The sequence below is a fragment of the Myodes glareolus genome, chromosome 23, assembly GCF_982192425.1.
Source record: "Myodes glareolus chromosome 23, mMyoGla1.1, whole genome shotgun sequence".
Lineage (NCBI taxonomy): Eukaryota > Metazoa > Chordata > Mammalia > Rodentia > Cricetidae > Myodes > Myodes glareolus.
Genome location: NC_142048.1, coordinates 9,007,097 through 9,021,765, shown reverse-complemented (window position 1 = coordinate 9,021,765; position 14,669 = coordinate 9,007,097). Strand labels below are relative to the sequence as shown.

The window sequence follows — 14,669 nt, the reverse complement described above, 5'->3', positions numbered from 1 at the left end:
AATTTAACTTGATGATTTGTTTGCATGCTCCTTTTGTTTTTCCTTCTTTTCAAATTGCTGTTTGGTTTTATTTTTCTTCTTCATATTATTCTGAAATTAGACAAAGAGGTTTACCCAAAGGGATTCTGTCCTTACAAGAAATTCTGAGGTGCTGGTTTTCCTATTGACTCTGGGCTGGCTTCATTTCTTTTCTCACTTTCTTCTGCTAATTGGTGGAAATAATTTAAAATATTTTATCTCCTAGTATGTTGATTGTGGCTTTATTAAATTTTGAAAAACAAAATGCAATTTTCTCTGAGGCTTGACAGGAATTGCTACTCTTATCAGGAACCTTCTCCACGTTACTTTCTTGTGGCGCGCTTCAACTGTTTCTTTGTTCATTCCACTTCTCCAGCCAACAGTTACATTCTGACAGTGTTAATTGTGGAATGGAGAACGGGGATGGAAAACAGTCAACTTTGTTAATCGTCTAAAACTGATTTCACGACCATTATTAGTTTTTTAAAGCAATAGTAACGGTTTCTATGTAGTGATAGCCTGGATTTGGTTGCTGTAACACTAAAAAGACAATTACTTTCTTAAGTTCCAAACATCATAGTGTTTCTGCAGGCATGAAAATCAGCTGTCGTCATTTGTTGAGACAAAATGCCTGAGATAAACAACTGACGATGAGGAGTGACTTATTTCAGCTTGTCTGCAAACTTTCAGTCCAGGGTTGTTCCAGCCACTGGAAAGCATTTTCCAGGCCCCGTTAAAGCAGGACTTGAAGCTGGCAGAAGCACAGGGCAGAGGCTGTGCCCTTCACAACTGCGGGCTAGCATCGAGGATCCTGCACATGTTTATGACAAATGTAATCTCTCAAACCCATTAAATGACTGCTCTGTAAGTAGATTTAATCCCTTGATGAGGTCAGAGCATTTCTGATTCAATCACCTTCTAAAGCACCCGTCTTTGAACACTGGTGTGCTGCAGACCAAGCCTTGAACGCAGGAAATTTTAGAGAACAGCCAAGATCCATATCAACCCTTTTGCCTGTCATTAAGCTGAATTCAGAGGGAGACATTTAGCGCAATTAGACGTGAGTGAAAATTAGCATTTAACTACATGCAACCTGCTTGCCCTACCGTGTAACTACCAACTGTTTAACTCTCAACCACTGTATCATCATGTTGGGTTAGCTGTGAAATGTCCCATATAAAGTTCCCAGCAAAATAATTGAAGTTATAATTGTTTTTCTAACCCAAAGTGTAAATGTAAGTTAATATGGACATTGGAGTTGTAAGTTATTCTGGAAATATGAAGATATGTGAAATATGAAGAACTTTCCTGTTACTTCTCCAACTATTGATAGGCTAACTTATAATAGTTTTTCAATAGGTGTGAGTACAAGAGGCCTGAAGCTAAACAGAACAAAGTGAACTATTTGTGCTGTGAGCACTTGGACTTTCCCATGTATCTGAAAGGGAGGAGAACAATGTGAAGGTGCAGTGGTCCCATAGTCTACAGATGGCAGCAGGGCTTTGGCAGATCCCACAACGAGAGATTGCCACGCTAGAGATCCCATGTCAGTTCACGAAGAATTGTTTGTGAAGTAGTCACAGATTTTGCCCCATGTTCAATAGCATCTACAGCTCCACACCCAAACCTGGTCAGATTCCTACATTGAATACACTTCTTGTCATTGTGACAAGGTTCCTGACAGTAGAGTTGGGAAGGAAAGCTTCCTGGGGCTCAGATTTCATATCACAGCCCATCAAAGGAAAAGAGGCCATGGGAGCAGGGTCACATGACTCAGTCTGTTCACATGGCGACTGATCAGCTCTCGCTGGCACTTGGAGCAGATATGACCTTCAAGGCCTATGTCCTGTGATTCATTTCTGCTAGTCTAACCATGTGTTCCTAGGGGTCAACAGACTCCAAAAAGCAACACCACTTGGAGACCAATTCGTCCAACACACCAGGGTGTGCTGAATATTTCCGAGTCAGTTCATGACCATTGGCAAATACCTAGAATGCAATATAGTGGGGTTCATCATTCTTTGTACATTTCTGCAGTGACATATGCATTTTGCAGAGTAGAAGGAATTATAGGGACAGATATGTTTAAAAGGAAAGCCAAGGAGGACTGGGTCTTCTTTAAATAAATGTATTGGGCTAGAGAGATGGTTCAGAGGTTAAGAGCACTGGCTGCTCTTCCAGAGGTCTTGAGTTCAATTCCCAGCAACCACATGGTGACTCACAGCCATCTGTAATGAGATCTGGTGCCCTCTTCTGGCCTGTAGGCTTCCATGGAGGCAGAATGTTGTATACATATTAAATAAATAAATATTTTATAAATAAATAAATAAATAAATAAATAAATAAATAAATGTGAAGGCGTAAGTCACAAACAATCCCACACAAGTTTGGAATTATGATTAATAGAATGGTTATTTGTAGTGAGGGGGCTGCAGGCAGGCCTGCTTTTCGCCTCACCCAGCTCCCGCACGGCTAGCTTAGTCCCAGAAATAACAACACACAAATTGTATTCATTTAAGCACTGCCTGGCCCATTATCTCTAGAGAGTTAGTTACTGACTAACTCTCATATCTTGATATTAACCCATTTCTAATAATCTGTAGCACCACGAGGTGGTGGCTTACTGGAAAAGATTCAGCATGTCTGACCTGGTGGCTGGCTCCATGGCTTCTGGCTCATAGCCCTCTTCCCAGCATTTTGTTCTGTTTACTCCGCCTACCTAATTTTCTGTCCTATCAAGGGGCCAAGGCAGTCTCTTTATTGACAAATGAAAATAACACAATAGACAGATAACCCTCCTCCATCATTTCCCCTTTTTCTGTTTAAACAAAAAAGAAAGGCTTTCATTTTAACATAGATAAATTACACATAACAAAACAGTTATCAAGCAAGAATTACAGTCACAATATTTATAACTATATCTTTATCATAATAATGGAAAACTATAACTACGACTATCCATTCTTTAACACCATCAAAGACTCCAGAAGGATATATTACCTAAGTAAACAAGAAGTAAGCAACTTCCAAAACTCTAGAAATGACAGAGACATCTCGCTGCCTGGACAGTCCACCCAAAGTTCCTCTGTATCGTTGGGGCACCCATCTTCAGCCTTCAGGCCCATAATATCCAGAGACATTTCCATGAAGCAGGAAATTTCAAAGGCAATTCAGTCACTATCTGCTGTGTCCTGCAGAATGTCTCGCAGACTCTTTCATGAATCAGGAACCGCGAAAGATCATCTCACCTTTAGGCAAGTTCAGCAGTCCTCTCTCTGCGGGTTCTCTGTGTCCAGTTTATATAACAGTCCAGGCAAGAGCAGTTTCTTGCCCAAATGGCTAACCAACTCCATAAGGAACCTCTTCGATGCCCATCTTCCTCTTGAAGTAGATTGGTGCTGCCAGGAGCAGACGTGTCTCATTGTCATGAAAAGTCCTAAGTTATTAAAACATTAAATGCCATGCTCTGTAGTCTTTGAAAGATATGAATGTCTATCTGAAATATATCTGTGCACTTCTAGAAAATCAGACTAACATTACTACAAGCTTGACTATTATCGATATTATCCATTAACAACCTATATTTTCTAATTTTACATTACATTTTTAAATGAACTACACAATCAAAATCAGAAATATATACACATATAACAAAATTGACCTTAAAATCCATACCAATGAAATTATTCATGTCTATATCATATCCCCCTTTAAATGTAAAAGAACATTTATGAACAATATTTGGGAATATGGACGTAGTTATTTCTCTCCAAACTTCTTCCTGCTGTATAGGGGCACAGTTAATCAGGTCTTTCATGGTATAACCTGTCTGCCAGGTTCATCTCAGTCGACAGTTGAGTGAAGAAATTTTTTGAGGGTGTTCACAGAAACCTTTCAGGAGGGCGTGGTCTATCATACCATATTGGGATAGAAGCAATCCACAAGGTCTCATCCTCTGTGAAAACAAAAGAAGAACCTCCTTTCCAAAGTATCATATCCTTAGATCCAAATTCAGAAGTCAAGATATTTTCAACATATCTATCTACTAGAAAGTGGCTGGTGAAAACAGGATGAAAACCTGTCTGTGTTTAGCACCAAATGGCTGTGGCCTTAACTGAATTAGTTAGGGCTTCCTGTGCTCAGTCTTTACATTCATAAAATAAAGGTCACCATGGCTACCAGGAGGGTTAATAGGAGGTATATGGATAGTGTGTAGCCATTTCTCAACAACAAAGATATTTTAGACCCCTATAGAGGTTAGGCAGCCTCTGTGAGTGTGGGTGCATGCATGCATGCATGCGTGCGTGCGTGCGTGCGTGCGTGCGTGTGTGTATGTGTGTGTGTGTGTGTGTGTGTGTGTGTGTGTGTTGGTGAGGTTGAAAGGTTGAGAGGACTTGGAAAGCAGATTCCGGGTTGAGATCCCAGCTCACCTATATAGGAGCTCTAGGAATCTGTGAAGTTTTTACACTACTCCAGAGAGCCAACCTTCCCTCACATGGAGATGTAACAGCAGGCATATCTCACAGGATCATTGCTAGAATTGAATAAATACATGCCTCTTAAAATTCAGCCTGATACAGAAAGAATGTCCGTGAAATACTTATATAAATTAAACTTCAGATAAGTTAGTAATAAAATTTATTCCTAAGAGGATCATTAAGGTTACTCTGACAATATCCAGTGAAGAAGAGGAAAAGAGTAGAAATACAGAGTTTTGTTGAACTATAAGCAATTTTAAAAACCACATTATGCTATCATTTTATCCAGCTGATACAGTCTAAGCATTTTTTTGAAGATCGGTGTAATTCATGTTAACAATTGGCCTAAAGATTCACATAAGACTGTCGAGAAAATAATCTCTTGCTTATCAATCAGCCTTCAATCTTATTCACCTTTTTCAACCAATTTTTCAGAGCCTTCCGAGCAGTTTCAATGTAATTACAAACATCTGGTCCCACTGACTTCTTAATTTTACAGTTATTGCCCCAGCTCCAGACACTTTTTAGAAGTACTGTTTTATTGTTCGTTTAGTTTAAATGAGGTGCTCTGAGTGCAATATGGTAGCTGTGATATGCTCATTTCTGGCCACCCAGAGAGATAATGTTCACTGGTTTTTTTTTCTTGGTAAATCCATGTGAGCATCTCTTGAGCATGCTTCTTGGAATTACAGTGACTATTTGCCAGCCACAGACTGGGAAATGCAGGACGTCAGAGTCTTTGAAAAGGGGGTAGGATGCTTTACTCCAATATGGTTCACTCCCTCCCCCCATGTTTTCTGAATTGATTATTAAATAGATGACTGCCATAATTGTTCTAGAAAAATAGCATAACAACTTTTGAGTCCATTTCTTAAAATACCTCAGTTCTTTGTAGACACTGCATAAATTAGGCATTGAACATATGAAAATCCTTGGAAATGTAGATTTTCCTAAAGATGTGAAGACCTTTGAAGAAGATTCATACTGTAAAGACTGAAAAAAAAATTGCAGAAGCCATCACCTTAGCAGTGTGTCTGATCTAGGCATAAAACACCAAGGTTGGGATCCCAGGACCTTCGTGGGATGTCTGTGTAGATAGAATCCCAGGCCCCTGTGGGATGAATGTGTGGATGGGATCCCAGGCCCCCGTGGGATGAATGTGTGGATGAAATCCCAGGCCCGTAGTGAGAGGACTGTAAGAATGTGATCCCAGGTCCCCTGTGGGTCAGCTGTGCGGATGGGATCCCAGGCTGGCTGTGAGATGTGTGCGGATGGGACCACAGGCTCCCTGTGGGAAGGCAGTGTGGATGGGATCCAAGACCCGCCGTGGGATGGCTGTGTGGAATACTAAGCATCCCTGTACACGAGGTCTCTAAGGCAGGGCTAACAATACATATTGGTGCGGGAGAATTATCTGTATTCTGTCAATCATACTTTAATAAAACGCTGATTGTCCAGGCAGGCAGTATAGGCAGGAAAGCCAGACAGGAAGTAGAGGTGGAGCAAAGAGACTGGGAGTATTCTGGGAAGCAGGAAGCTCCCTGCACTCCTGCGCAGACCACCGAAGAGGCAGCATGTAACTTGCCCAGCTGAGAAAGGTACTGAGCCTGTGGCTAATGTAGATGAGGATAATAGGGTAACATAAGTTGTAAGAGCTAATAAGTAGCCTGACCTAATGGGCCAATTCGTTTATAACCTTATGGAGTCCTGTGTGTGATTTCTCTTTGGGATTTGCCGGTTGTGGGGTACCGGGTGGGACGGAAACCCCAACAAGCTGGCCCCTCATGATACAACATATGAAGGCTCTTTTCATGTATTTAAAGGAATTATGTGAGTAGAGTACCCATGGAAAGGCTTAAATCATAACAGACACTCGGCCATCATTTCTTTCTTTTATATTTTATGTCTTGATCTTCTTCATCCACAAAAGAGTCTTTCAAAACTGCATTGTTTCAGTTATAAATAAAGTCATGTTTTATTTATAAATAATACATGCATCTGTTTTTCTTGAGTCTTTGAATGGATACTGCATTGTATGGACATGTTATGATGAAAATAAATTGCTAAACTTATTTAAGGTAAGATGTAAATTATCGTTTTCTTACAATTTGTCATTGCTACTTTACGTTGACAAATAAGCCAAAGACATTTCCTGTTCTTATAAATATGTGTGTGTCAAGTTAGCAATTCTTTGTGTTCTAATTTTGAAAATGACAGTATTTTAACATAAATACACGTATTCTTACTTCAAACATCAAGAAGAAAAGATCTTCAGTTTGTGCAAATTGTCTACGTTGCTAATAGTGAATTTGTGAATAATGCATTTCTAAAAAGATATTCTATTGGTTTATGTCATTATGAATTTTAAGACAATTTAATTTTGTATAATAAGGAGAGCCTATCACAACAGGATTTTAGATATAAGAAGGCAGCACAGAAAATAAGCATTTGCAGCAAGTTACACATGTTTGAACATAAACAAACCCTGTGCTTTCAAATTTTGAATCTGTAGCAATTTCTATTTCATAATAAAACTTTTTTATCCCACAGAAGATGCAGATACACACACACACACACACACACACACACACATATATATATATATATAGTGATGCTACACACACACACACACATATGTAGTAATGCTAAAATATATGGTCAACTATATTACTTATTGGCCTCAAGGACACAATTTTCCCAACAAATTTAGTTAGCATTATTTTTGATGGAAGTGCTTAATATTCAGAATCTTCCATATATAAATTAAATAAAGGAAATATCGTGTTCATTTATAAGTGGATATAATCTAATTTTAGTTTCTCTGTCTTAGAGTATTTATAAACAACCACAGGAAACTTTGAAGAACTCATCCACTCCGTTTTGTTGTTAGTAAAATACCTTCTTCAGGAACTTGATGACTAACACAGTTTACAGACAATTCTTATCTGCATGTGTCCAACAAGAATAATAAAGTAACAAGGCAGAAAGGAAGACTCAACATACAAAGAAAAGTCTGAGTATAGATTGAATTGAGTTCTATCTTCTTTACTAGTTGCATCTATAACAGCCAATCTCTCTGATATGCATCCCAACTCTTCAACCTTTCCCCATTCTTTATTCTATTCCTGTCTGCAGCAGACTAGATGCCATGTGCACTGGGGAGCACCGTCTGCTTTTCACTCAGTCTACCAGTCCACATGCTGCTCTCTTCTGGAAACCTCCTCAGTGCCACGCCTGGATACAGTGTTTAACGAGATACTTAGATATCCCGTGACCCAGTCACATTGAGGCATAAAATCAATGATCACAAATAAACACAATGTTGCAGAGATGAAACAGAAATTTCTCTCCAGATATGGCAGGTGGAAAGCATTATGAACTTTCAATATTATCCTAACTGGTTCTTGCTTGTGAGGTCTTTTCCTAAGGCTTCATTATTGCCTAGAATTAGGTTATTCTTACCTTTCCTCCAAATGAATATTTTCAGCTAAGTGGCATGAATTTGATACAGCTACCTCCCTTCCGAACATTCTCTATCTGGTTTCCTTAAATTTGGAAATACTTAAGAACATTAGCAAATTTAACTTTGAGGAAATCTCTAGAATGGCAGGTTTAGTAGAAGCAAAAACCTTAGAACTGAAACTACCTGAAGTATGAATGAAAATATAATTTTGTCAAATTAATGAGGTTGATGAAATTAAACAAAAATATATCCTAAGAGATTGAGAACATCAAAAACAGTTCTAGTGCTGACAAGATGAGTGTCTCATCTTGTCTGTGTGCCCTGGGTCTTTTATATTGTCAAACAGTACTCAAAGATTTTCAATAAGATCACATGTCACTGTAGGGAAAGTTAATTGAGTTAACACAAATTTAGAAAAACAATAAGCAGGTTACTAAGAAGCTATGGTCTGTGAACAGTTTTCATTTGAAAGTAGTGTCAAGTGCATAGTCCTAGAAATCACCACAGCAATGTGGGAAGCATAATCTACCCATTACTAAGCTATGTAACTTTACTCATTGACAAGTCTGCAATCCCCAAATCCACAACCTCTGAAAACTTACATGAATCCCAATGCCCTTCTCTTCCTGAGCTGACCCAAAATATGTAGTCTATAGTGCTTGTCTGAAGAGTGATTCTCGCCAGCACTCCACCACACTGAGAGCTGGACCAAGTCACGTTGCTTCAAAAGTTCACTTAGGCTCTCTGCAATGGAGGAAGACAAGTTCAAGATGAGTTCTGAACTATGAGTGAAATTATTATACAACTGATTTCTCTGTCATGTTGACATTCTCCTAAAATGGTAAAAGGTATCAAAGAAATTTACTTAAAACATGAACATTTATATATACTTATAGAAAATTAAAAATCAATATTTCACTTAATCACATTTAAATACAATAATTTTTAATGTTCTAGGAAGAAAATTTTGATTTTCACTTTTACTTCTCATATTTTTTTATGCCACTGTGGAACTATTTGTCATTTGAGTAAAATGCTGAAGACTTCCAGGCCTCAGTTAGCCTTGGAAAATCTAGTAATCTGAGGGCCAGAATGGGAGAAATAAATTTACCCAGTGACCCTTTCACTTGGGTCCCAAAGAAGCAGCACATGTGTGTGCTTGAGGATAAAATTCATTTTGGTACGTTATAAAAGATACTGTAAGGCAAACAAACAAACAACGGCACCAAGTGAAACTTCAAAATACTATTGAGTACTGTGAAATTTATTTGTTATTAAGAATTTTTAAGATTACTGGTGGGTTATGGATTAATGTCTACAAAGACCTGAAAGAATCATGAAGTGGAGAAATTTGAAAAATTATACAATGAACTCTCAACACCTTCCTCCTTTTGGTCTTTAATATTTTGCGACATTTTATTCACCTCAGATTGTCTTACAGATAAGAGAGTCTAAACATATAATGTATATACTACATATACATAGTACATACATAATATTCTCAGAAGACATCATGCACTTACTGGAAGGACTTTTTAACACAAATTGTGACCCTTTCCCCTGGCTTTTTCTGAAGTCATAGAGGAGTTCATAAGAGGTGAGCTGAACTCCAATTTAACATTTCAATGCATGTGAAAAAGTTGTCTTACCAAAGAAATAGGCAGAAATGAAAATTCGGATTAGAATACTATTTTGAAATAAATAGAAAATGTGAGTTTTATAGATGTTATTATCAAATGCAAATGTCACAGCCGAGTGACTGGGATGGCGAGGTCTCATCGTCATATTTCTTGAACCTATTACTTTATAAATGTGAGTACTAGTCAAAGCTTTTCTTACTGTCAGAGGCAGGCTACTTTGCATATGCCATAGCAGTGCTTCTCAACCTGTGGGTCACGACCCCTTTGGGGTCAAATGACCCTTTCACATGGGTCCTCTAAGACCATCAGAAAACACAGATATGTGCATTACAATTCATAGCAGTAGCAAAAATGCAATTATGAAGTAACAGTGAAAAGTCTAATTTTATGACTGTGGGGGTCACCACAACATAAGGAACTGTATTAAAGGGTCACACATTGGGAAGGCTAAGAATCACTGCTTTCAAGCTACAGAAATCATCACATAACTTCATTAGCAGTTTAACTATTAGATTAACTATCTCAAAGCAGTTAAAATTCTTAAGGCACATACTATTGTCAATTGCAAGACAGGATTAGACAAATGCTAGGGGGAGCCTGGACTGAGGAACAGGAATGTCACTGCAGAGAGGCAGCAATGAAGGAAAGAGGAAGGAGAGGGGAGAGAGTTTGGTGTCAGTAGGATGCGATCACAGGAGGGTACCAGTTTGGAAACCGCAGCTCTGGCACATGGATGAGACAGTCTACTCTGATCCCCACTAAGCCACACAGCTTATTTCCTTCCAGCTGAGAGAATGGACGTCACACACATTTTCATGTGTTCTTTCTCTCGCCACTCAGTTTATGAATATCAGGTCCTATTTGTCACTTGCTTTTTATCAATGCTATTTTTAACGCTAAAGATATACTTTTCTTGTTTCAAACATATATATATATTGACAAAGTGTTTACATGGATACTCAGTTGAAATTTTATTTCAGCACAAGCATTTCAATTCTGGCTGCAGAACATGCATGCATCCAGCTGGGTCAGTCAAGCTGGGGCTGCACCGCCAACTGTGGACTTGAATAGGAAATGCTTATCTAGGAAAAGCAGGGAGAAGAGATGCTTCAGTGTGTGATTAGTTAGATGGATGCTTGATGTATGTGGACAGGACAAGACTGAGTTTGGGTGAGCCTTGGGTTCTGCTGCAATTGCACATTAGCCAGTTGGAAAGAAGCTAATGTCACTTAGTATCAGCACACATTATTTTCTTCCTCTCAAAAAAAGTTCATGTGCCACAGAACAGTAAAACTTGCAGCTAGCAGTGTAGGGAATGTGTGCAGAGAGAGGGAAGAGAGGACACGGAAAGGGCCCCACATATACTGTGATTTCCAGGAGTGACTAAAGCCAATCCTCTGTCATTCTGCAGCAAAAGATTTCAAAGATACTGGTAGAAAAACATTAAGCATCAAACAATTTAAAAAAGGAAACAATGAATAAGTTTGAAACTCAGTGAAGTCTTAGAGGTAAACCCCAAACAGTCATGAAAACTGATCTCTGATATCACTGCTGAGAAGTCGATTTTTAATTAATAAATTTCCACTACTTGTTCAGCATCTTTCTGTTTCGTTGAAAAAAGTTTATATGCAAGTGCTCTACATTTCTTCTCTAAATTGAAACTGAAGTGTTGCCATGAATTCATTACAAATCCTTTATTGATAGTATTGAAATAGCTAAGTCTTACTTTTTGGATAGATTTATCCAACTTTATTTCAGACAAACACTATAGTGAAGCATCCAGATCAGTTCTAGTTTGCTGGGCATAAGATATCCATTAATCTCGAATCACCTAGTTAGTATAATTTTATAGAAGGGATTATGAAAGGAATGGAAAGGGTATGAGGTCCTTGCTCCAAAGCTTAGAAAGCAGGAAGGCTATAGAAGGTTAAGGAACATGAGGAATGTAGACAAGAATTCCTGTCTTCACTCTGAGCAAAGGCTGCCACACAGGCTGCTAGCTAGGGGCTGGTAGAAACCAGCAGGCACCCAGCACATAGACCACACACAGGCAGAAATGGACACATATTTGAACTGGCACACAGGCCACGTGGAAATAGCCAATAAAGCCTACAGACAGGCAAGCTGGTGATGGCAAAGACTAAGGCCTCTCACCTCAAGGTCATATTTGTACGAAATTCACACAAAATCGGCATTCTGCCAGGAATAGTTAACATCATACATCACTGATCACTTTGGAGTTCTCCAGACATTCAGTGTCAGCTACTTTGTGCTGACTCAGCTCCATCATCCCAGGTGTCTACCGTTAGCCTTCTTGGTCCATGTTGAATATCTTTGTCACCCACAAGAATAAGACAGAGCCCTCTACCCTTGAAAATCTACATGTCTGTGTGGGCATTCTGTCCGTTTATCCACACCACTGGTAAGCCTTGCGCTACCACACAGTGTCAGTCATTGTGTGCTGAGACAAGGTAGCTGATGGTTGAGTTTTTAATGGGACAATGTATTCCATTATTTCCAAGTCTGTGCTGTCTACAACATAAAGAAAACTTCACACTTGTGTTTATCTGCCTCCTGTTGGCATGACAGAGTACACGAGACTGAACAACCTCATTTGTAAAAAAATAGGTGCTAGGATTATAGTCAGATCAATAACTATCTTAAATGTCACCATAGAACCTTCATCCAGCTACTGATGGAAACAGGCAGAGACCCACAGTGGAGCACTGGGCTGAGCTCCCAAAGTCCAGTTGAAGAGTGGGAGGAGTGAGAATATGAGCAAAGAGGTCAAGACCATGATGGGGACACCCACTGAAACCGTTTACCTGAGCTAATGGGCGCTCACCAACTGCAGCCAGACAGGACAGGAACCAGCATAGGTCAGACTAGACCCTCTGAATGTGGGTGATGGTTGGATAGCTGGGACAGACTATAGAACCACTGGCAGTGGCACTAGAATTTATCCCTATTGTTTGTACTGGCTTTTTGGAACGCGTTCTCTTTGGAAGGATATCTTGCTCATCCTAGTTATAGTAGGGAGGGCCTTGAGGAGTAGATGAGGGGTGGGGTGGAGGGAAAGTTGGAGGGGATGGGAGGAGGAGACATGGTGAGAACTTGAATTGGTATGCAAAATGAAAAAAGATAGCTTGTTTTCATTTTTAAAAAAGAAAAGAAACATACACACACACACACACACACACACACACACACACACACACACACGGCTAACTTAGGCCACAGTGCTGAAGCGGAAATGTGTCCACTTCTGGGGTCGACCCTATGCTTCTTCATGACATGAGTGAGATGTCAAGGACAGAGAAAATGAAACCATAAAGGCTAGCTCTGGTGTGTGACAGCAGCCCACTTTGCAGTACCTGTGATAGGACACCTTCCTGAAGGTTTGCACTCACGGGCCCAAACAGCTTCACACTAGGCCCCACCTGTTCTCACTGCTACACTGAAGACATGGTCTACAGGTTCCACAGGAATTTGGAGGAGAAAAATCTAGTCACCCCATAACCGAGCCCACCTTATTTCAGAGCTCGCCATTGTTACACGTTTACTGTCATTTAGGAAAATCAGATTAAAACGGAATAGGCAACAGTATTCTGTTCACTCTGGCACCACAATTGCACAGTAAGAAAAGGCAAATCTAAGATCTGGTATGAAGAATATTATTGCTGAGGGCTCCGCCTGGCTGCCTTTGCTATGGAAGAACCAGAGATGCTGCTGAAGGGAAAGAAAGTAACAGATAAGTTCACCGAAAGTGTCTATGTCCTGGCCAACGAGCTGTCAGTGGCCCTATACTGGCTACAGGAACATCTGCACCGCTCACTGCCAGAACTGGCCCAGCACAAGGCTGACATGTAGAGATGGGAGGAGCAGAGCCAGGGTGCTATATACATCGTGAAGTATGCCTGCAGGTTTGAGGACCCGTATTTGGTATTTGACTTTTGCTGTGAAGAGCCTGGTGAACAGCAGTGTGTACTTCCGTACTGTCGAAGGCCTGCTCAAACAGACCATCAGTATCCGGGACCACATGAACACCAGGGCCCAGGACCACAGCCAGGAGAAACCATCCCCTCCTACTGTGGCCTGACCCTGATCCTGCAAAACTCTCAGGGCCACCGGCTTCCCCACCCAGGCAGACGCCTCGCTCCTATGCCCCCAACCACTCAGCTGCTGTGTGACCTTGAGGCCGCATCTTCACTTCTCTGGTCTTCAGCTTTTTCTTCATGTAAACATGGTTTATCCAGTTGAGGCCACGTGGTCGGTGATGGTATACATATTGCTAATACTGGTTTTCATTATCATTATTTTTGAGTATAATATTCTTTGCATTTAAATACTTTAGAAATTGTTTTATTATTTATTGGTTATAAATTTACTGAATATTTATAAGTGTGAATATATTCATGTGATATTTGTAGAACTGTATGTATTCATTGTGGACTTGGAGCATTATCTTAGGAAAACTAAAGGGATTCTAAAAGAGTCCTAAGAATGAATAATTCCTCTAGTTCCATCTCAGAGCTGGGGCCATCACCCTTTCCATTAAGGTTATGTTTTCCTTTTTTGTCCTTTAGTTGAAAACAGATTTTTAATACAATGATTCTTATTATTGTTTCTCCTTTCTCAACATCTCCTTCCATCTGGATGCACTCCATTTTCTATCTACTTAGAAAACACCGGACATCTAAGGAATAAAAATAAAATAAAATAAAAATTTAAAAATCTAGTAAAAGAAAGACAAACAAGTCAGAGTAAAATGAAACAGCCAAAGAACCAAAGCAAAGGTGTGAGAAACACATACATATGCAGAGAACTGATCATTTGCACAGAGGAATCCAGCGAAAACACATAATTGACCTGTAAGGTTAAAAAACAGGAAGAAGAAAAGAAAAGAAAGGAAGAAAATGGAAGAAAATGAGACTCCTCTGGCATAGCATTACAGAGAGTCTCCAAGATGGCACTCAGTTCATTCTCTGTTAGCGGCCTACCACTGGCATGTAGCCCACCCTCAAGAGTTTAGAGTGGTTTGTTTTCCAGTGAGACTCCATTGGAGAAAAT

At 39.7% G+C, this 14,669-nt stretch overlaps 1 protein-coding gene and 1 pseudogene across 5 annotated transcripts in view; both read left to right on the top strand.

Moving 5' to 3' along the window:
• The window catches only part of Marchf1 (membrane associated ring-CH-type finger 1), an 846,936-nt gene that overhangs the window by 546,546 nt on the left and 285,721 nt on the right, over positions 1–14,669 (top strand). The window lies entirely within an intron of this gene.
• On the top strand, positions 13,308–13,829 carry LOC125405965 (BLOC-1-related complex subunit 8-like; annotated as a pseudogene).